General features: G+C 44.3%; 1 protein-coding gene across 1 annotated transcript in view; it reads left to right on the plus strand.

Moving 5' to 3' along the window:
• Window positions 1-951: 951 nt before the first annotated feature.
• Window positions 952-22,234, plus strand: part of akt1 (v-akt murine thymoma viral oncogene homolog 1) — a 78,997-nt gene continuing 57,714 nt past the window's right edge. The window contains exon 1 of the mRNA XM_053633905.1: window positions 952-1,827. The gene's annotated coding sequence lies outside the window, so the exon portion shown is untranslated. The remainder of the gene's footprint in view (window positions 1,828-22,234) is intronic.

Genomic DNA, 22,234 nt, shown 5'->3' on the forward strand with positions numbered 1-22,234 from the left:
AGTGCGTTTTCCTTTTAAAACGATTCTCGTCCACACTGGCGTTTCCGCTGTGTTTCAGAAACGATCTCCGTCCACACCACACGATCGAATACGCATGTCACATGACCATTATGCACACTGGGTATGCGCGTACAAGTGTAAACAGGAAGTTGGTTGCTAGTCCAAACCGGCGGTCCATGTAGGGCTTACGCTGCTTGAAATGAGATTTGTTGGCGATTGCTCTAATCATAGCTCGCCTCTTGCGCATGTAGGCAGCTGCAGTGTTATAAAATACAGAATTTATCTGCATAATGTCTGCTAAGAACGACAACAAAGCCAGCAAAGCTTGTAGTTCAGTCTCCATGGTGTTGTGTATACGATCAAGGTAGCGTATAACTTAGGGGCTTGACGAATCAGGGAAGGATACAAAATCAGTACGTTTACATGGACAAAAATAATCAAATATTAACTCGATTAAGACAATACTCTGATTAAGAAACTAGCATGTAAACAGCAATTTTTATTACCTTAATCCGACTAAAGTCATACTCGAAGTAAACACAAATCGATTTAGGACATGTGGAGTATTCCTGTTTTAGTCGCATTATGGACGTCTATTACAGACATGTACACACCTTAATCACACTATTAACGTCGTTTTCACCGCATTTTGTGACAGAACACGTACACACACGGCAGTGCATAACCGTTTTATGGCAATCAAGAGAGCACAGCTGTGTCCCAAACCGCGTACTTACCTACTATAAAGTAGGTGAAATACATGTATACATGGTAAGTACGCGGTTTGGGACACAGCCCACGGCTTCAAGCAGTCGTCTATTTGCACGTATAGCATGACAAATAATTAACTGCACTTGAAGCTTATGTAAAAATTAAAAATTAAAAACACCCAAAACTGTATACGGTACCATAACGAAGACGAACTGTATGTCGATACGTGAAATTCTGGAGGGACGTCGGACGGTGTGGCGTGGGGTCGTAATGACGTGTGCTGTTAATCGACATGTGTTCTATAACATGTAACACGGGAAGATGAAAGGAGTATTCTAAAAGCGACTCGTGTAAACACCTTAATCACAATATTGTCTTATTCAGAATAAGGTCAATAATTAGATTACTGCTGTCCGTGTAAACACCTTAATCAGGATATTGTCTTATTCAGAATGAGGTCAATAATTAGATTACTGCTGTTCATGTAAACGTAGTCAATGACACAGAAGACTCAATCACGGGGCGAATGTGGGCGAAGCCATGCCTTCGTTTTCAAAAGTCTTCGTTTTGGTCTGTTTACACTGAAACACGAGCCCGGAGTTTTCAATCTAAAACGTGGGTCTTCGAGGGTCGAAAACGCCGGAGTAGTGTAGACGACATGCGTAACCGTAGCAAAAGTTGTGCGTTTTCGGTTTAAAACGCATGAGTGTAAACAAGGCCTCAGTGTCAGAGTGTTTTTCTTCCTTCTCAGCGTGTTTTTTTTTGTTCGTTTCTTGAAAAGTTCAATAGTTTTGGCACAAATGCTGAATTCCTTCCATAGCATTTGAAGTTGTTTTGTTCTCTGTACCTGACTCCACCGAGCGCACGTGGTCGTTATGTGCAGGGGGTGGGGGAGATGAATCGGGTCGGCGCTAGGACCGCGGCGTCCTGCTATAGTGGTAACAGCCCTGCAGAGCCAGAGCCGTTTGGGAGGCGTAGTGGAGCAAAGGCAAAAGGGGAGCGGGGTAAATGAAAACACTTCACCTGGCCTTTTTTCTGTGGGATTTAGCAGCCAGCGAAAATCGCCTGACGCCACCCAGGGCAATGTTCCGGAGGCATTTGTGATCTGTCGTCGAGGTAAGGTGCCATTTTGCTTGTTTTCGCGGCGACGCGGCGGACTGTTGAGCTGAAAGGGAAGGTCTCATGGTGTGCTGTAGGAGGATGCAGTGCTTCTCTCAGGCTGCTCCTGTCGAGGCCTCGTCCTACTGATTCATTTATATTCAGCAATAAATAAAGAGAACCCTTCATTATATGTAGCGCGAGCACCATTTGGTATATGTAAAGAAAAACCTGTACGTGTGTAAACAGGAACAGTGTGTGTGTATATATGTATGTGTGTGTGTGTGTGTGTGTGTGTGTGTTCGCTCTCTCGCGAAGCTAAACCCAGCCCGAGTGCTGTATTGATCTGTCAGTTCTCTACATTGTGTCCTCTCGCGCTCGCGCTGGCCGCCGCGTGGACGGTTTAAGGCCTACTACTTTTTGTTCTGAGCTCTGAGCTCTCAGCTCTTATCTTCTCCGACTCCATTTTCTTTTAAAAAAAACATCTATTATTTTTGTCAAATGGTTTTCTGATAAAGTTACCACGCTCATTTTCTTTAGCTATCTATCTACTGTGTATGTGTGTTTTCTCGTTGGGCCGCTCGGGCACACCCGTTAGAAGTAGTGCTTATTTAACTTCATTTATTCTCTCCCTCCATCTCTCTGTCTGTCTCTCCCTCCATCTCTCTGTCTGTCTCTCCCTCCATCTCTCTGTCTGTCTCTCCCTCCATCTCTCTGTCTGTCTCTCCCTCCATCTCTCTGTCTGTCTCTCTCTCTCTCTGTCTCTCCCTCCATCTCTCTGTCTGTCTCTCCCTCCATCTCTGTCTGTCTCTCCCTCCATCTCTGTCTGTCTCTCCCTCCATCTCTGTCTGTCTCTCCCTCCATCTCTGTCTGTCTCTCCCTCCATCTCTGTCTGTCTCTCCCTCCATCTCTCTGTCTGTCTCTCCCTCCATCTCTCTGTCTGTCTCTCTCTCTCTGTCTCTCTCTCCATCTCTGTCTGTCTGTCTCTCTCTCTCTCCATCTCTCATCTCTCTCTCTCCATCTCTCTGTCTGTCTCTCTCTCCATCTCTCTGTCTGTCTCTCTCTCCATCTCTCTGTCTGTCTCTCTCTCCATCTCTCTGTCTGTCTCTCTCTCCATCTCTCTGTCTCTCTCTCCATCTCTCTGTCTCTCTCTCCATCTCTCTGTCTCTCTCTCCATCTGTCTCTCTCTCCATCTGTGTCTCTCTCCATCTGTCTGTCTCTCTCTCTCTCCATCTGTCTCTCTCTCTCTCCGTCTGTCTCTCTCTCCATCTCTCTGTCTCTCTCTCCATCTCTCTGTCTCTCTCTCCATCTCTGTCTGTCTCTCTCTCCATCTCTGTGTCTCTCTCTCCATCTCTCTGTCTCTCTCTCCATCTCTCTCTCCATCTGTCTCTCTCTCCATCTGTCTCTCTCTCCATCTGTCTGTCTCTCTCTGTCTGTCTCTCTCTCCATCTCTCTGTCTCTCTCTCCATCTCTCTGTCTCTCTCTCCATCTCTCTGTCTGTCTCTCTCTCCATCTCTCTGTCTGTCTCTCTCTCCATCTCTGTCTGTCTCTCTCTCCATCTCTGTGTCTCTCTCCCTCCATCTCTCTGTCTGTCTCTCTCCCTCCATCTCTCTGTCTGTCTCTCTCCCTCCATCTCTCTGTCTGTCTCTCTCCCTCCATCTCTCTGTCTGTCTCTCTCCCTCCATCTCTCTGTCTGTCTGTCTCTCTCCCTCCATCTCTCTGTCTGTCTGTCTCTCTCCCTCCATCTCTCTCTCTGTCTGTCTCTCTCCCTCCATCTCTCTCTCTGTCTGTCTCTCTCCCTCCATCTCTCTCTCTGTCTGTCTCTCTCCCTCCATCTCTCTCTCTCTGTCTGTCTCTCTCCCTCCATCTCTCTCTCTCTGTCTGTCTCTCTCCCTCCATCTCTCTCTCTGTCTGTCTGTGTGTCGGTCTCTATCTATCTCTCCATCTTTCTGTCTGTGTGTCGGTCTCTATCTATCTCTCCATCTTTCTGTCTGTGTGTCGGTCTCTATCTATCTCTCCATCTTTCTGTCTGTGTGTCGGTCTCTATCTATCTCTCCATCTTTCTGTCTGTCTCTCTCTCTCTCTCTCCCCATCTCTGTCTGTCTGTCACTATCTGTCTCTCTCTCTGTCTCTCTCCGTCTGCGTCTCTATCTGTCTCTCTCTGTGTCTCTCTCCCTCTGTCCGTCTGTCTCTCCCCATCTCTTTCTGTCTGTCTCTATTTGACTGTGTCTCTCTCTCTCTGTGTTTCTCTCTGTCTGTCTCTTTCTATCTTGCTCTCTCCATCTCTCTGTCTGTCCGTCTCTCTCTCTCTCAGACTGGTAGAGAGTATTATTTAGACATACCTGGTGCTTTTAGGGAAGATGGATGCATTTGGAAATGGTCATGTGACTGTTTGAACCTTGTCTGTTTTGATTGGAGGAGAACAGCAGCAGGAGGCACAAGCTAAGCCCAAGTTTTCTTTAGCTTCTTACCTAATCCATTGTAGTTTATTTTACTTGGTTGTTGTTATTTTATTCTATTCTTCTACAGCGCCACGTTATCCCTCCCTTCGAAGCCTCCTCCAAACTCATGAGACCTTACTGAAGGCTGTTTTTGTTTTCTTCCCCTTTTAAGAATAAAAAAAAAACAACAAAAACCATAAATCACTTCTGCCTCGAAAGATGCTGAGGCGTTTTCCCTCCTACACCCGCGGTTCTTTCTTCATGTCCGTTAATATGCGAAAGGTCTCCAAGTTCCTCTGGGTCCCGTTGACGCAAATGTGCCGTCAGTGACATGCAGAATCCCAGGAATGCTGCGTGAAATCCGCTCGCGCACACAGTCGAGGTTATTGTGCGTGTTGGTGCTGGGTAGAGGGAAGGCATGCCTCAGGAGTCAGGCCTGAACATCAACAAGGGACGTAAAAAAGCTGCTGCAACTGCCCTCGTCACATGACCGACCTTCCATCACGGTGCGTCTCGTGGTTTTTTTTTTTTAAATTTTTTTTTTTTTAAGGGTCCTGGAGGAATGTCTTGCAATCTGCCGCCTTTACACGGTACACTTTTCCGCCCGGATTTGCCGTTGCACGTCGAGTTGACATCGGCGGTCTTGGAGCGCATAACGTGGCGACTGTTGTTTTCGTGTCATTGAGAGACCAAAGACGGACGAAATTCTAGCAACGCCAAGCGTTTCAATAAAATGAATAAATAAAAGCTCCGAGCGTAGCTGCTGCGATGTTCGAGTAAATCCACCAATAGGATGACAGCATAGGGTTACGCCAAACTCGCGGGACGGCTCGAAGTGATGATGTCACTGTCCTTATTACCTACAAGGCACTTTGAAGAATGCTTCTGTTTCGCGATCCCGTTTTTGCATGGGCCCGGATCACGCCCTTTATTTTCTTTAATCACAGGTCTACCGTAAGAGGATCTTCGTCATATAACCTGACGCGGAGGACACGATCTGCCCGAGACTCCCACCAGAGTTTTATCGAAATAACAAGTAATTATCGTCGAAGGTTACCGAAAAGCCGTCGCTGCCTGTTAGAGATGATGATGATCTCACGATGATGAGTTCTGCTCCTTCGAACTGAAACGCCGAAATGTAATTACGAGCTCCGCTAGCCCTCTTTGTTGTTGTTATTGTTGTTGTAAACATGTCCAACGATGGAGTGCATAATGGCCTGACCTCCTACTCCCACGTGTGAGCTTCTCGGAGAGTTTATGGAAAATGGAATAAATTGTTTTCTTGCCAAAACCAGACATTCCCTGCAAGCTCGAGCGTGCACAGGCTTATTTCGCTTAGACTTACATCTTTAGAACCTCGTACCCTTTCGGCCCGCGTCACGTCGGCTCGTCGGGAAATGTTGAAGTGATGCCTCCTTAGAACCGTCTCACGTTTCATTGAAATTAGGGGATAGTCCGGCGTGTTTGTTCTCTAGACTGCGTTTGAATTTTTGGGAATTCCCTACTCAATCTTCTTGCCCTCTATTTATGCACACAACCTTTGTCAGTGCAGGAATTCTGTACTTCTGATGTTTTTTTTTTTTGGTGATTTCACTACAGACTACGCGTCTCCGCCCTCAAACCGGATAATTATGTTGTATCGGCAGAGCTTGATTCACTGTTCCATGTGGTGGCTGATACCAAGCGGTAGGCTCGCTGCGGTAGTCGGCGTTCCCGGTGTCTGGGGCCGTACACCGATTACATCACTTGCCCGATGGAATGTATTTGGATGTCATCGTAATCGGACGAACGGGTAACGGAACACTAAAATCCTTCAGATCGCTCAGAGAACGGACGCTACGATTAAAAACCCGAAAGCGTCTGAACGGGTCCGAGTCGCGGCTCGGGTCAGCCGGAGTCGGATTTCATTTCGCACGTGACGAGAGCGAGGCGAGCCGACTGGCGAGACGACGGCGGAAGATCCGGTTCCGAAAGTTCGACGTTTAATATGAGCGGGTTTGTGATCGTACCGTTTTTGTCGTCGTGTTTTTCATTAAGCACGATAACAAACCCAGGATTCAGGCAGTCGCCGCGAATTCGAAAGCGAAAGTGAAACGCGCGCCCGCCCACACGGGCACGGCCTAATCCTAAGACGGCTTTTACGATTTCTCTAACATTAAGGGATTGAGTAAGCCGTACCTTGGAGGAAACCTGCACCCTGAGAACACGTTAAATGTTTTCGATATTCATGGGACATACAGGAAAGCGGAGCGAGTACCCGGAGGAAACCCCCCGGAGCCCGGGGAGAACGCGCAGACTCCAGGCGCGGAGGCGGGAATGCGACCCCGGAGGTGCGAGGCAAACGTCATACCAATGAAGAAATCTGTTGTAGAGGTAGCAGAGGCAACAGACATTTTTACTGAAAGTAAAAGAGAGCTGGACAGAGTATTAAAGTATTAAAGCGCCGCTGCATCGCTGAAGTGAGAAGTCAGTCCCACAGGAGTTGAATGGAATCGATGGGGAAACTTAACCAATGTGAACGTGAGTGAAAAAGATACATTTCACTATGGAATAAATCCCGGATGCCGTACTTCTAAAGATTCATATCCGAAGTTTGTTCGGAGTGGATTTTTCCATGAATACACTGTAGTTGTCGTGCTATTATTACTCCAGTGTTTCCCCTGATATGACGCGTCGGTCGGCTACTTCAGCACTTTGCAGTTGTGATGACTCATTTTTGCCTTAAAAGTTCTTCCACGTTGTAGTGGTAGCGTAAAAATAAAAAAAAATGTAAAAAAAAAAAAACGTTCCACCAGGACGTGGTTAAGTCTGAGCCATGAGGCACTGATTTACATTGAACGGGGCCGACTGGCGCAGGCCGAGCTGGAGCGATGAATGATTTTGGGGGAGAGAGAGAGAGAGAGAGAGAGAGAGAGAGAGAGAGAGTGTGTGTGTCTGTGAGTGTGAGTGGGTGGAGGCCTCGAAGCTGCTGTATACCATGTGACCCCAAGTCAGGGTACTGAGTTCATTCAGTTGCTGCTGGCCAGCTGCCAGCTATGCAGGCGTTTAGCTGCTGGTAATGCCGAGACTGCTGCGTTTAACGGGAGCACAATGTTTGGGTTTCATGACCGTCATACACCGCCGTTACTTTCTTTCTCTTTCCATTTCTGTCCGTTTCTCGCAGCTAAACGCCGTGTCCTCAGTACAGCCTGCCTTACTCGGAGCGCTTCTGTGGTTTTATATATACATATATCATTTTACCCTGGCAGTAGAGAAGCTGTGGGTGTATCCCAAACCCTAGTGTTTTGAAAGAAAAGTGGAGGGGGGGGAGGGGGGGATGGAATTTACGCAGTCACATTTTTCAGCCTGTTCAGTATGTAATTAAAGGGGTCATATGATGCTTTTTAAACGTTTTTAAAACGTTTATTGGGTGTAATAGAATCGGTCAACATGCTTTTGATGCTTAAAAACCACATTATTGTTATTATTATGTCACATACCGTACTGCCTGAAACGTGCCGATTTCTCCAAAAGCCCCGCCTTCCGGAAAGCCAAGAGTGCTCCCGATTGGCCAGCTGACCCGTTGCGTTGTGATTGGCCGAAAAACCTCAGGCGTGTGTCGGAAACGTGACGACCCTTACCTTAACGGCGAGCTTCAGCTTCTAAGGCTTCTAAAGCAGTTCTAAGCAACACCGTTAATAACGTCGTGGGTTTTTTACCGTATCGGGTCGAGCCCGATTCAGAGAACGCGGATGATCGGGCAGATCAACCGGAAACAAGTTTGCAAGCGTGACCTGAGGAGAACGTTTCGCAGGGGTAAATTATTTTGTAACTCTCTTACCTTTTCAGATACTGTGTTCTAACGGTTTTAGTTTAGCGTAAGGAAACGACTGGAGTAGCCTTCGTGTGTAGCCTGCGTTGTACTCGCCCAGGTTGAGGAAGCCGTCCTCCGTGAAATCCACCGTGCGCAAGCAAACGTTTGGGTTGTACTGCTCAGGAGCAGCGTTGTAAATAAACCGCAACCACTGATTCCTAATTCCGGGCATTCATAAGCAAAGGGGGGAAACGTCCAACCCCGCCCCCCCCCCCCCCCGTGATACCGGTATTACACGTCAATTAACCTTGTGGGAAAATTTCCTCACAGTCTCACCCCTAGTCCGCAACACTTCTAATCTCTTTGAACTTGTTAATGAGTTTGGCATCACTCTGTACGTTTACATGGACAATAATCTGATATTAACCCAATTAAGACAGAACTACCATGTAAAGAGCGATTATTGATGACCTTAATCCGACTAAAGACATACTCTAGTTATTAACGTTATTCTGAATAAGACAATATCCTGATGAAGGTGTTTACACGAGTCGCTTTTAGAATACTCCTTTCATCTTCCCGTGTTACATGTTATAGAACACAGATCGATTAACAGCACACGTCATTGCGTCCCCACGCCACGCCGTCCGACGTCCCTCCAGAACTTCACGTATCGACATACAGTTCGTCTTCGTTATGGTACCGCATACAATTTCGGTGTTTTTATTTTTTAATTTTACGTAAGCTTCAAGTGCAGTTAATTATTTGACACGCTATACGTGCAAATAGCCGACTGCTTGAAGCCGTGGGCTGCGTCCCAAACCGCGTACTTACCATGTATACCTGTATTTCACCTACTCTATAGTAGGTAAGTACGCGGTTTGGGACGCGGCCGTGCTCTCTCGTTTGCCGTCAAACGGACGAGCGCTGCCGTGTGTGGACGTGTCCTGTCACGAAATGCGGTGAAAACTCCCACACGACATTAATAGTGTGATTAAGGTGTGTACATGTCTGTAATAGACGTCCATGATGCGACTAAAACAGGAATACTCCACATGTCTTAATTCCATTTGTGTTTACTTCGAGTATGAATTTAGCCGCATTAAGGTCAGCAATAATCGCTGTTTACATGCTAGTTTCTTAATCAGAGTGTTAATCGGGTTAATATTGGATTATTGTTGTCCATGTAAACGTACTGATAGTGGCACGCCGTCACCTCAACTGTTCTACGTTTATTCAGTAACCGTCCGTTCTAGCTGACTTGGTCGTTCGCAGTAGAATATCAAAGACCGTTACTATTCGAGCTACTAATCTCGATCCAGGACTGTCCGTATCCACGTCTGCATCTGACCCGTGTCCATTTCCCATCAGTAGCCACGAAGGGGTGAGGGGTGGTGACTAGTGGTGAGAATTTTTCGCTCGATTAATTCATTACTTGTGTAACCGCTTTTTCTTCGACACAGAATTAAAGCACTCCTTCTAAGCAGTTTCATGTTGTTTACGTTATGGTGTGTGTGTGTGTGTGTGCGCGCATGTGTGCGAGTGTACGGTGCTTTTGAGGAAATGGTGAGTAGTGGGTGGGGGTAGGCACACCCAAACAAAGCGGAGTGTGGCAATAGCTTCATTGAAGTGAAGTTGGAGAGAAGGTCGAGCGGAAACTTGCAGACGATGCTAAATCGCAACAAAGACTGACAGGAGTCATCCCTGGTCTGTGGCTGAACCTCACATGCATGCACCAAGCCTATTTTACACCAGCAAGTAAAGAACATTAATCACGAATACAAAACCAACTGGGATTCGGACTAACTGGGATTCAGACTTTAAAGGTCTCATACAATAGATTTACATGCATCCAAGGTTAAAAAACTATTTAATGTGCTCATAATTTAAATTGCAGCATTACCCCCCCCACCCCCCCCCCCCCCCACATGCCACAAACGACTCCTTAAATGATCCGTTCTAAAGGATTCATTCCAAACTGCTCCTTTCAGAGAGCATACTCTGTTCTGATTGGTCAGATCTCCCAGGCTGCTGTGATCGGTCTACCGCCGTCAGCGAGCAGCCGATGAACACCAGAGGCGGGGTTTTTTGTTACAAACCTACGTAGGTTAGTACAGGAAGTAGGTCCGGATTCACTAACGACTCGTTTCGGCAGTTCAGAATCGCTTCCTTCTTTTGGGAGACAATAACTCCGTCTGTCGTGCGCTTTGAAGCTTTTGAAACTTTTCAGACGTTCTTACGTTCACAGACAGCTCTATATAACACACTACGTGAAAGGTCATATCCGAAAAACCATAATAGGTGCTCTTTAAGATGGTGGTAATGAAATAATAATGGGGAGTGTACGAAACAGAAACTCTACCCAAGTATTAGGGATGGGCGATATGGACTTAAAACTGTATCGTGAGATTTTCTGGTATTCATTGCTATAATGATATCAGTAAAGCAAGATTATCTGTCTCATTTTACGGTCGTCTGCTGTACATCTGATTAGAGAGGTAGAGGTAGCTCCTCGTTTAGCTTCAGGTCTACTCGTCTTCGCTCTGCACGTGAGCTGCGAACTGGTCGCAGACCGTCGCGCGCAGAAATACGTCATCAACTAGGCTTTATCGTTATTCTTGCCGGAAGACTCGTTCTCAGCGTGGGGAGAATTTCTACCGGTGTATCACCCATCCCTACCAAGTACCAGTGACGAGAAAACATTACTGCTTGATGATGCGTGATGATCAATCCAGAACATTAGCTTTATGTCAAAAGATCACAGTTCTATAATAATAATAATAATAATAATAATAATAATACTACGAACGTTTCAGTTTGATCAGTTTACCTGCTAAACCTTCTAGAAAGAGAATATTTTTGTAAGAGGAAGAAACTTTGGCAGTCAGCTACACTGACTGTTAAAAGTGATCCTGATGAGTTTTTTGGTTAGTTATTGTAGTTGTTTTTATTTATTTGTTTATTTTGGGCAGTGAATAAGTGAATATTCTACACAAGGGTTCTGAGAAATCCTAGAGCTGCACCAATGAATCCACTATCGATCGCGATTACGATTTTGACCGCCCACGATTACATGAACACGATCGACTGCGATATTGACGTTTCAAGTTCGTCCTCCGCTCATTGAAAACTCCACCACATATCGAGTCGAGCACTTCCTAGACTTCCAGCCAATCACCATAGAGCGGCGCAGGGACAACGTCATTTGGTAACGCCAAAATCCGGAAAGGAGTTACCATTCGGTTTCTGTCGTCCCGAAGTTTTTTGAATGGGATTTTGGTTAAAACCCTAAATAAGGTCTGTGGCGAACACAAGCTTTATTCTACGACGTGAAGTACGCCAGTTATACCCCACTCGTGAGTTGTTGTTTTTTTTAAGCTTTTACATGGATTGAAAAAGGCGGTTGCTAACAAGTTGCTAAATGGGACTGCAGACGTTGTCTGGGCCATTAAACGACATCATCACGCCGAACAGGACAACACTTTGCAGGTAAACTGGTTCAGGTTTGCTGTGCACAAGTCCCGAAGTAAATCCGTATCATGGAAAATGTTTGGAGAAGTTGTCGGAAGCTCGGCGTCGGTGACGTTGAAGTCGAGCGACCGTGGTGCAGTTCGTTTTAAAATGTACGGTTATGTTTTTATTTCCGCCGATTGTATCGTACAATCTACATGACTTCATAAAAGTTGTGTCCATTTGTGAAAATGATCTTGACGCACGAAAACGTATCCGTGTTGTAAACGTTTGTTGGTCACAGAGCTTATTTTTCGCAACGATACAAACACCTATGGGAAAATCCTATTGGGTATTTGTCGGCTCTGTAGCTCAGTGGTTAAGACATTGGATTACCGATCAGAAGGTCATAAGTTCAAATCCCACCAACCTGCCACTGCTGAACCCTTGAGCAATGCCCTTAACCCTCAACTGCTCAGTTGTAGAAATAAAATGAGATAAACGTAAATCGCTCTGGGTAAGGCGTAAATGTAACGTGACGCTATGCTAACTTCCGGGTTTCGGGACAAAACGACGTCATCCCTGCACCTCTCTATTGGGTGATGTGTCTGCGTGTCTCCTCCTGTAAACACTGTTATTGCCTTTTCTGCGTCCGCCTGAATTCTTTTCATTCGGATGCCGGTATTTTTATTTTTATTCATCCTATATTTTGGGTACAGTTTAATGTATATTTTGCTCGTACGAGATGACGCACTTTAAGGTCGATGTGAAGATTTGTACGTTAGCAGGAATGTCGCACAGCATGGAGGTGAAAGCAGCGGTCCGTTTATTTAAACGTGAAAGTACCCTAGAAATATCGTGAAGAATCATCGCGATCTCAACATTGATCAAAAATAACCGAGATTATCGATTTTGGCCATAATCGCGCAGCGCCTGCTCCATCCTCTGCAGCGTAGTCGAGGTCGCGGCGATGATTTGAATTTCAGGTGTCTAGAAGGTGTGAATGTGGGGATTTATATTTGAATACTTTGCCTATGGAGTTTACATCGTGAGTATTTATGAGAGAGAGAGAAAGTAACCGAGCATAAAACAAGCTAGCAGGGGACACAGGCTCTCGAGTCGTTCCCGTCTGACGGGATCGGGACGTTCCCACGTGGAAGGTGTGATAAAACGGCATTAAACCCGAGCGCTTGGATTTTTACGAACGAATAAATAAAATGGATGCAAAAAAGAAACCGAGTGCGTGTTTGTCGAGGAGGCTGCTGTTATCAGTGTGAACAATCTGTGCCGCAAGCGCAAACGAAGTGTCCACACAGCTCCTTAAAACGAAGCCGAGCTCACGCTAACGTGTCGATTTAAAAAAAAAAAAAAAACACGAACGTTACAAGCCAAAGCCGTCAGAATCTGGTGATGGCGGGTCATGATGCTGCACAGCCGAATGTTTTTTAACACGAAACGCCTTGATGGACTCACAGTGAGGTAGAAGACACTTCTACAGGGTGTCCCAAAATTCCCCAGACATGCCTTCTGAAATTTTTCATACTTGGTCTCTGATATATAATGCATGTATGTGTGTGTGTGTGTGTGTGTGTGTGTGTGTATCCCCCCCACCCGATAGCCTTTAAGAGCGCCTTTGACAAAAGAAGGACGTATTGAAATCCTTCTCACGACTTCTCACGATGAGGTTGCGATGGTTTTAAACAGGAAACATGGCGAGCACATCACACACGACACCGTCACCAAACCTCTTAACAAATTTCAAAAACGACTGGACGCGTTGCGAACCGAACGAGAAGCGGGCGTCTGCGAACGTCCTCTGACGACGGCGAGACCGACGCGGTGCTGGCAGACGTAGCCCCCTGTATGTATGGGAACTTTTGGGACACCCTATATCGTAAGTAAACGTTTATAAGTAAATAAATAGCACAAAATATTACAAACAGCACAATATTACTGACGCTTCCTTCCCTTTGGAATTCTGCCGGCAGGTCGCCATCAGTCCATCCTTCTGCAAGGAGAATGCGAAAACGCACGTTATGTTGTATCTAATTTATGCCGCATCGTTTTCTTTCATCATCCCCGATATCCCAAGGAACATATCATAAAGTATTAAAAATCTTTTGTATGATGTTTTGCTTTGGTGTTGTATTAAAATGAAGCGGGGGCGGGGGGGACAGACAACACTTTAAAGCCTGTGGGGGAAAGGCAGGAACGATTTTTAACGAATTTTATTAGAAAATTAATTTTACAAGGGCGGCACCATATTGACAATTTCGCGACGTCGGTTATACCCGTTCCTTCTTTCCGGGCAAGTCGTTAGCACAGACGTTCGCAATCGAACGCCACATCGACGGACTTCTAACGTTAGCCTAAGGCCCCGTTTACGCTAGTGCGTTTCCGTGTTAAAACGATCCTCGTCCACACTGGCGTTTCCGCTGCGTTTCGGGAACGATCTCCATCTATGCTATACGATCGAATACGCATGTCACATGACCGTTCATGCACACTGGGCACGCGCATACAAGTATAAACAGGAAGTTGCTTGCTGGTCCATGTAGAGCTTACGCCGCTTGAAATGAGATTTGTTGGCGATCGCTCTAATCATAGCTCGCCTCAGCTGCATTTACGTCTGCTAAGAACGACGACAAAGCCAGCAAATCTTGCGGTTCAGTCTCCGTGGTGTCGTGTATACGATCAAGGTAGCGTAACGGTCATAACGTAGGGGCTTGACGAATCGGGGAAGGATACGCAGTGATCCAGAAGAGCCAATCAGGGGGCGAATGTGGGCGAAGCCACGCCTTCCTTTTCAAAAGTCTTCGGTTTTGGTCCGTTTACACTGAAACACGAGCCCGGAGTTCTCAAACTAAAACCTGGGTCTCCGAGGGTCGAAAACGCCGGAGTAGTGGGGACGACATGCGTAACCGTAGCAAAAGTTGTGCGTTTTAAACCGAAAACACACTAGTGTAAACAGGGCCTCAGTATCAGAGGCTTTTACTGTAGGATTCATTTAAAAACTCTGACTCAGTAGGCTAAACATCATCAGCATCATCGTGAAGATATTTTCTGAATAAAGTGGAGCTGCTGATTAAGGTCAGTGATGTGCTCAATTGAATGCAAAATCGGCTGTGTACGTCCGGCTGTGCAATCCGTTCACAAGTGAAACGTTGTTCTTATATATATATACACGTGTGTGTATTTTATATAATAAAAGCTCCTTAAAAATCTTCGGCAGGAGTGTTTGAATGCTGTTGAAGTCGGAAATGATCGTCAAAAAGGCAACCCAGCGACCGAATGGGATATGCGTGAACACAGGGCTGGGCGATATATCGATATGATATCTATATCGTGATACACGATATACACGATATACTTTTCTGAGATATCGTGGGTATGGTCACATGTTTTAACGTGATGCCAAAATGAAACGGTATTCACTGGATGCCGTTGATTTGACGTCATTTTTTAAAACTTGATCTTCTTTGCAGAATCATCAAACTCTGTTTAACGTGTTGATTTTAGTTATAAAATGCTTGAAGTAGGGGTGTGTCTATCACCTCTATGGGTGGACCAGATCTACCGCACACGCTCTGCTTCTAAGCTCAACGGTGGCAACTTGCAGTTCGACCAAAAAAAAAAAACAGGCTTCAGAATCCACACAGCGGGTCTCATTAATCAAGCCGGATACGAGTGGATTTCCACGCGGATTGTTTGTTATATGAGAACCGTGGCATCACGGAAAATCCCGTCAAAACATTCATATCCTACTCGTGCTCCCGAGGGCGTGTTAATCTTGCTCTGCCTAAATTAACTAATGTAAACCTCGACTCCTTCAAGTCCTCCCATTTGCATGGATTACTGTACTTTTATATATGGAATATACTGTCTTTTGAATTGTCTACGTTTATTACCTTTACCGCATTTAGTAGACGCGCTTATCCAACACCACGTACAGAAATGTTTTGGAGTCTCTTTCATAAGGACATCCTCGTGCTAGTCCAGTAGGTCAGTGACCGAGAACATTTTGTGAAAACCAGGTGTTTTATATGATTTCGTAAAATGAGATGAACGAGCGCTTTTACACCGGACGCTGCAGCAAGAGTTTTCACCGTCGAGTCTAAACTTATTTGAAAAACAATTTTTCTACTTTTTTTTATTTTTTTATTTTTTTTTTTAAAAACAGTTAAATTAAAATTTTTCATTAAGTTTATTTAATATTTATTTAATATTTTTAAATGTAAATGATTTTTTTTTCCTTCTAAAAAATGTATTTTCTAGGGGTTTATTTTGACATATTTTTTTTTTCTCTAAATTTTTCTACTTTTTTTTTTTTTTTTTTTTTTTCCCTCCCCGAATTTTCGGAAGCTCCAGTACACTGTTGAAAGATTTAAATGAAGATGAGTTGAGAAAGTGTGTATATATATATATTGGACACAGAGAAATATATTTGTAGAGTAGTATATTTCATAATCCAGTTAATGTTAATATATGAAAAAGCTGATATTATATATGACCAGTTTGATGTTTAGTAGAAGTAGAAATGCTTGTGTTTGTGGTGAGTGAATGTGAGACTGACAGGAGGTTTATTAGAGTTCAGTCAGTGTTATTATGAATTAAGAAATCTTACTTTAATCTTCAGAATTGAGTTACTGTGTTAATGTCCGAGTAATGTGTTTTTCTGTTTACGAGACCAATCACTGTGAAACAACTTGCTGAAATTAATAATTAATATAAGGTATAAAAGCCAGAACCGTCGGTATCGCTAATCGGTTATCGGTATCCGCTGAGAAATTCAGTACCGGTGCGCCGCTGATAATTTTACATTCTTTATTTCTGAGACTAACCTCTGCGTAAGAACACTGACGAATACTACCGATCGGGACGGAGCCTGTAAACGTGCGATACTTCTGAATGAAGTCTTGCGTGGAAAAGTAGGTATGTTTTATTGCTCCGTGTTATGAGCTGTTATGAAAAGTTGAGCTTTTCGTACAACGTCGTGCATGCGAAAGTCTTGACGAAACCGCTTTGTCATGAAGTAGGGCTTCCTTTCGAGACCGTGTGGCTGATCAGAAAGCTGCATGGCATGCTGAGTAGGAGAGACCGACAGTATAGTACGTGGAAGCGGCTAATTAATCGTGTTCAGCGCATGAAAGTTGAAAGTTGCGGGCTGGTGGTGTGAGTACTTAGCGTGCCTAGTCACTTCAGATTTCCTGTTCTCTCACCATTGAACCTTTTTTTTTTTTTCTTTCTTTCTTTCTTTCCCCCGCAGTGACCAAAGTGCCCTAGAAGTTTAACGTCCTTACACGATAGAAATGAGCGTTTCGGGTCCCGCGAATAGAAGGTCAGCGTGAAGTGAGTGAGTGAGCGGGCACGCAACACTTTTCTGTCTTTGCTTGTGTCAGCCAACGAAGTCCTCTTCTTTCATCAGCTAAGGAAACTGTGTTTTGGAATATGCCCCTATTTAACCACGCTACAAAATTACCAGCTGCCAAGAACATACGCCTATCAGCACTGTACAGTGCGAGTGATGCAGGGCTGGGCCGGCACCATTTTCCTTTTCATCATGGATCATAATCATAAAGATTTTGCACTCGATTTTCAATAACATCACACTAGACTGTTAGATTACGCGCGTAGCGATGCGATTATAGTGACGAGACGAGAATCGACACACAATGGTGTAATCTGCAAAGTTTTTTGATGAGGTTTAATGTCCCCGACAACCTCTGTAGTGCCATTTAGCATCGTCCGAGTGTCATGATTTCCCCGAAACTGGCAGCTCGGGCGCTAAAACGCTAACGGCGTTTCCGGGTTCCGGCGCTACAAAATGACGTCACCCCCGCGCCACTCTATGCTGATTGGCTGCAAATTCAGGAAGCGCTCGATTCGATCCGCAGCGGGGTTTTCTACGAGCGGAGGACGAACTTTAAACGGCAATATCGCAGTCGATCATGTTCATGTAATCGCGGGCAGTCAAGATCGCAATCGCGATCGAGATTCGATTAATTGCGCAGCCCTATAACACACACGTCCGCTCATCTGAAAACAGTAACGTGTTGCTTCGTTCTGTGAACGTACGACACTTCTTACATTTCTATACAATTCCATGTTCTAACCCCATTAGAGTTGCCACTCTCATAAACACAATTACTTTTGTGTCTAAATATCGAGAAACATAGCATCAAACAACATATTTGATCAAAATGAATATTTTAGTCCGTTATCGCGCTTCCTGTCTGGACTCGCAGTGTGGACTCGCGCTCATTCAGCGAAGTTTAATGGAGACTCGCTCGCTGTTAGGACGAGTCTTTATGTAAATTTACAGATTAGGATATGAAGGTAAAAGTGTGATTCCTGTGCCGAAGAAAACATGTCTTGAACACGTTAAACGGCACACGCGTCGGTCACAGCTTCCGACACGACAAGCCACGTTAATACCCTGACGAGTTTGTTCGAAGCGCTCGATATGAAACATTCTCACGTTTTGGACCAACTGGATCGTGCACTTCTCACTCCGCTGCTCACTCTGTGACCTTCGATGTTTTTCAGATGCGACTTATTCATAGAAATGCGTTTTTCACCATTGTGAAGTGACATCACTGACGTCGGGGGGCGGGGGTTGTCCACTGTGATGTCATGGACCCAACTAATCCATAATGCCGTTCCGTGTCCATTATATTAATTACCGATTTTTAGAGCTGGGTATTGTGAGCAATCTTGGCGATTCCATTTATATGGCTTCGATTCTGATTCAATATCGATCATTTGTCAATATTTCATTTAAAATGTGAGTTTTGCAGACATGGAATCCATGTTTTAATATAAATGCTGGAAACCGAAACCCTCCTACTTGGCTATATTACTGAAATACACATTTACATTAACAATGAGGCGCACAATTATGTTTAATTACTTTTTACTTTTACTTTGAGTCGCAAGCATCGTAACAAGAAATCATTAATATGTGCATCAGGGCACACGGTAAGCACAAGCTTAAAAAAAAAATAATGAACTGAAAACATTTGTAAATGTGCAACAGTAAAATTCTTTAACAACTTGAAACGTGTTTAAGAGATTAAAGCCTTCTCAAAATCCGGGACGTGAAAGATGGCGACGTGTTGAGGACGAGAGGAGAGCTATAGATAACATGCACATCCTCTAGATAAAGCACGCGCGTTAAGAAACGATTCGGGGATTTCCTGAATCCATATCGTTTCATTAAACTGAAATCGGAGAATGGATCTTTTTTTTTTTTACCCAGCCCTATTGAGTTTATCGAAATTTTTTTAATTATTTATTTATTTATTTAAAACATTTTTTTATTATAATTATTTTTAATTTTTTTTAAATTTTATTTTATTTTTTTAAATTATTTTTTAAACATTTTTTCCTAATTTTTAAATTTTTTTGCAGCCCTACAAAAAAAATCTGTGTCAGTTCTTGGGAACTGCGAAAACACCGTTTTGGTGAGAGGTCCGAGGAGAACGGCCAGACTGGTTCGAGTGGACAGGAAGTCTGCAGGAACTTAAATAGCCGCACTTGACCACCGTGGTGTGCAGAAAAGCTCAGAACAGAACACGCAGCACGTCAAACAGGAGTCTGAGGCTACAGTTGGCGCAGGTCTCTCTGAAACGGGACCGTTTCAGTTTGAGAGACTGTGCGCCTGTGCCCGCTGTAGCCTCTGACTCCCGTTCTTGGCCGACAGAGGTGGAACCCGATACGGTCTTCTGCTGTCGTAGTCGATCTGCATCAGCGTCTCTACGCTTAACAGATGAGGTGTTCGCTTTTCTTGCAGGGAGAAAATGAGAGAAATCGTCGATTGTTTATCTAGAACAGTGGTTCTCAACACTGGGGGGCGTGGAGAGATGGGAAGCCGGGCGCAAGTTGTTTTCAAGAAGAAAAACAAACACAGACGGGGCATCATTTGAGTACTCTGTGTATTTTATTGCTTTTTCAAATAGAATGTGCATAAATGGAAAAACCCCGCGTCCCCTCTCTCTCAGTGTTTTCTTTTTGTTGGGGAGAGGCGGAGCTTAGCCGGCCTTTTATCTAGCTGTCAGTGCAGACCAGTATTGCCAACTTAGCGCGGGTGAAAGCAGTTTGCGTCTACACGCTGATGTGGTACTCGGTCCCGAGGACTTTTTTCTATCCCTTCGAATGAGGCATGTGTCTGATTTTAACCGTGACAGTTTTACTTGCCTTTTGAGCTAATTAAACCGCTTAAAGCTCAACGGGCCACGTCAAAGGGAAGACCTTTTATCCGTGAAAAGCTCGAGCCTATTAGCTAGCTACCATTCCGACACTTCTCCCATCCACGCCGCCTCCGGTTTTGTTTTGTTTTCCTCCATAGTCATGCCAAGGTCTAACGGTTCACGTAGATAGGGTAGAGGACCTGCACGGCTATCTACCGTGTCTCCATTTAGCCCCGGGGATTCAGGAGGAGAGAAGTCCTCTGCCTCATCAGAGCCCTGCGTACTGCTGCCTCATCTGCGAGCTTTTTTTTCCTCTCTGTCCATATTTATTGTGAGTGTTCTGAAGGCCCGCCCCCTTCTTCCTCCCCTGCCTTTCTCTGCCACGCCCCCTCCCTTCTTCGGCACAGCCATCCACGCCCATTTAAGCCGCATTTCTCAAAAACATCGAGAGGTAGACTTGAGCTGAAAGAAGGCGGTTTCATGACCCTTTAAATACTACAGGCAACTACATACTTAAAAAAACAAAAACAAAACAAAAAAACAGCTGTTGCTGCGTTAGATGAAGATAAATTGGATGGTAATTGAGCATTTCCTTGTCGTTGGTTATGCCTAGAAATTAACAAATGATCAAATTATGGTGCAAATTGAAACATTTCCCCACTGGGAAACAGGTGCAGGGATTCTGGTGCCGTAGTTCTCCACCGAGATCACGCTACACCAAGTGCACAGAGATGTTTATATATTTATTTCTGGCTTATCCTGTGCACTCGGGCTGATCTTTTCGGGCTTGTTCTTTTATTTCTTGAAATATTTCTTGGCTTTTGAACTTAAGCCCTAGTCATTTAAGTATGACTATTAAGTACTCCTAACACAAATCAACAGGTAAAGCTGATTTAAAATAATAATAATCTGGCATCAGGGATATGTTATGCACTTCAGCAATGATCATGCAAGCCTTCAGGCGTTGCTTTTTTTTTTTTTTTTATCAGTTATGATGATCGAGGACATCCGTCACGAACGCAAGCCAACGTGTATGAAACGTTATGAGTAACATTTATCTTTTCTTCATAACTCAGGAAATCGCACTTGTTATTTAGAATTCCAGATAATTTAGTGCGAGGTTGCCGTCGACGGTCAAACGATGCATCGAGCTACTCTGACTTGCGCACGAATTTACAGCGGTGCTTAAAGTTTTCTTCAGAATTTTCCGTTTCCGCATCAATACGAGAGAGAACCCAGTTAAACAAACGAGACAAGAATATTATACTTGGGGAAAATGATCCAATGTTACATACGTATTACATACGATAATACAGATGTTGTTGGGAGCAGATGGGCTGGTTCGAGTATTTCAGAAATGACTAAACTCCTGGGATTTTCACACACATTCATGTTTTGTTTGGTTTTTTTTTAAAAAGTGTAAATTGTTATTATTTTGTTGAAAGATTTTTTTTTTTCCCGTTTAGTGCTGCCCTTCAGACACTAAATAAGATAGTTACATGTCTCCAAGGAGGAAAAAAATACCAACAATTTACACCGATCATCCTGTTCAAAAGGGACTCATGAACAACCATCCCAAAACAACAACAACAACAAAAAAAAAACAGTCATGGATCACCCAGGCAACCACACACAGTATTAAGAATCAAGGGTGTGTAAACTTTTGAATCAGGTCATTTTTAAAATAAATAAATAAATAAATTCAGCTATTATCTTGTCTTGTGGACTCTATGTAAACATCGGTTATGTGAAATGGCTTCTTCAGGACAGATCTAAATAAAAAAAAAAACGTGGGATTTTTTTCTACGAGATCTCTCTTATTTTGTTATAACAGTATTAAGGTTTAGCAGATTCGGCACGGGGTATACAAACTTTTAGGCACGACTGTGTGTATATATAATATCATTGGTGAAAGTAGTAGTGACGATAACACAGAGGACCGTGCTGGCAGTTTTGGAAGTCTAACGCACCACAGCACTGTTGGAGTGTTGAGGTTGTGTCGGTTGAGGGTTCTTTCGTGGCGTGGTTCTGACAGTAACTAACTCAAAGCACAGGATTATATCAATGCACTCCTTCTAACACAATTCACAAATAATTACCATTCACGGGGAAGGTCTTCAGGCCCGAGGACGTTCCTGTATCTCTAACATGACGAGCTGCTTTTAAAAAAAAAAAAGAAAAAGAAAAAAAAAGGGGGCGGGGTTTGTCCTTTTAACTTCAAGAGAGAAAAGAGAGGCTGAGAGGGGAACTACCGTTTATAGCTGATGTATTGCGAGTGATAACAGGAACTAACTTGTCCCGCAGACGTTTCACAAAATTAAAAGCAACTATAAGTGGTTAAAAGTATGATCGATGTGCAGTTATGTCTTGAAATGGCTGTGGCGTAAGAGGAATAAAGCGCTCCGGGGCCTCACGGTAGCGCCGCTTGGCGCTGGGCTGCATCGTGCCACCCTGCCGATTGTGCTGTGGAGAGAGTTTTCCAACGTGTGTGTGTGTGTGTTTTGTTTTTTAAAAATGAACGCATGGGTTTCTCATACAGCAAGAACTGTGTT

This window comes from Ictalurus furcatus, chromosome 9 (assembly GCF_023375685.1).
Source record: "Ictalurus furcatus strain D&B chromosome 9, Billie_1.0, whole genome shotgun sequence".
NCBI classification, from domain to species: domain Eukaryota; kingdom Metazoa; phylum Chordata; class Actinopteri; order Siluriformes; family Ictaluridae; genus Ictalurus; species Ictalurus furcatus.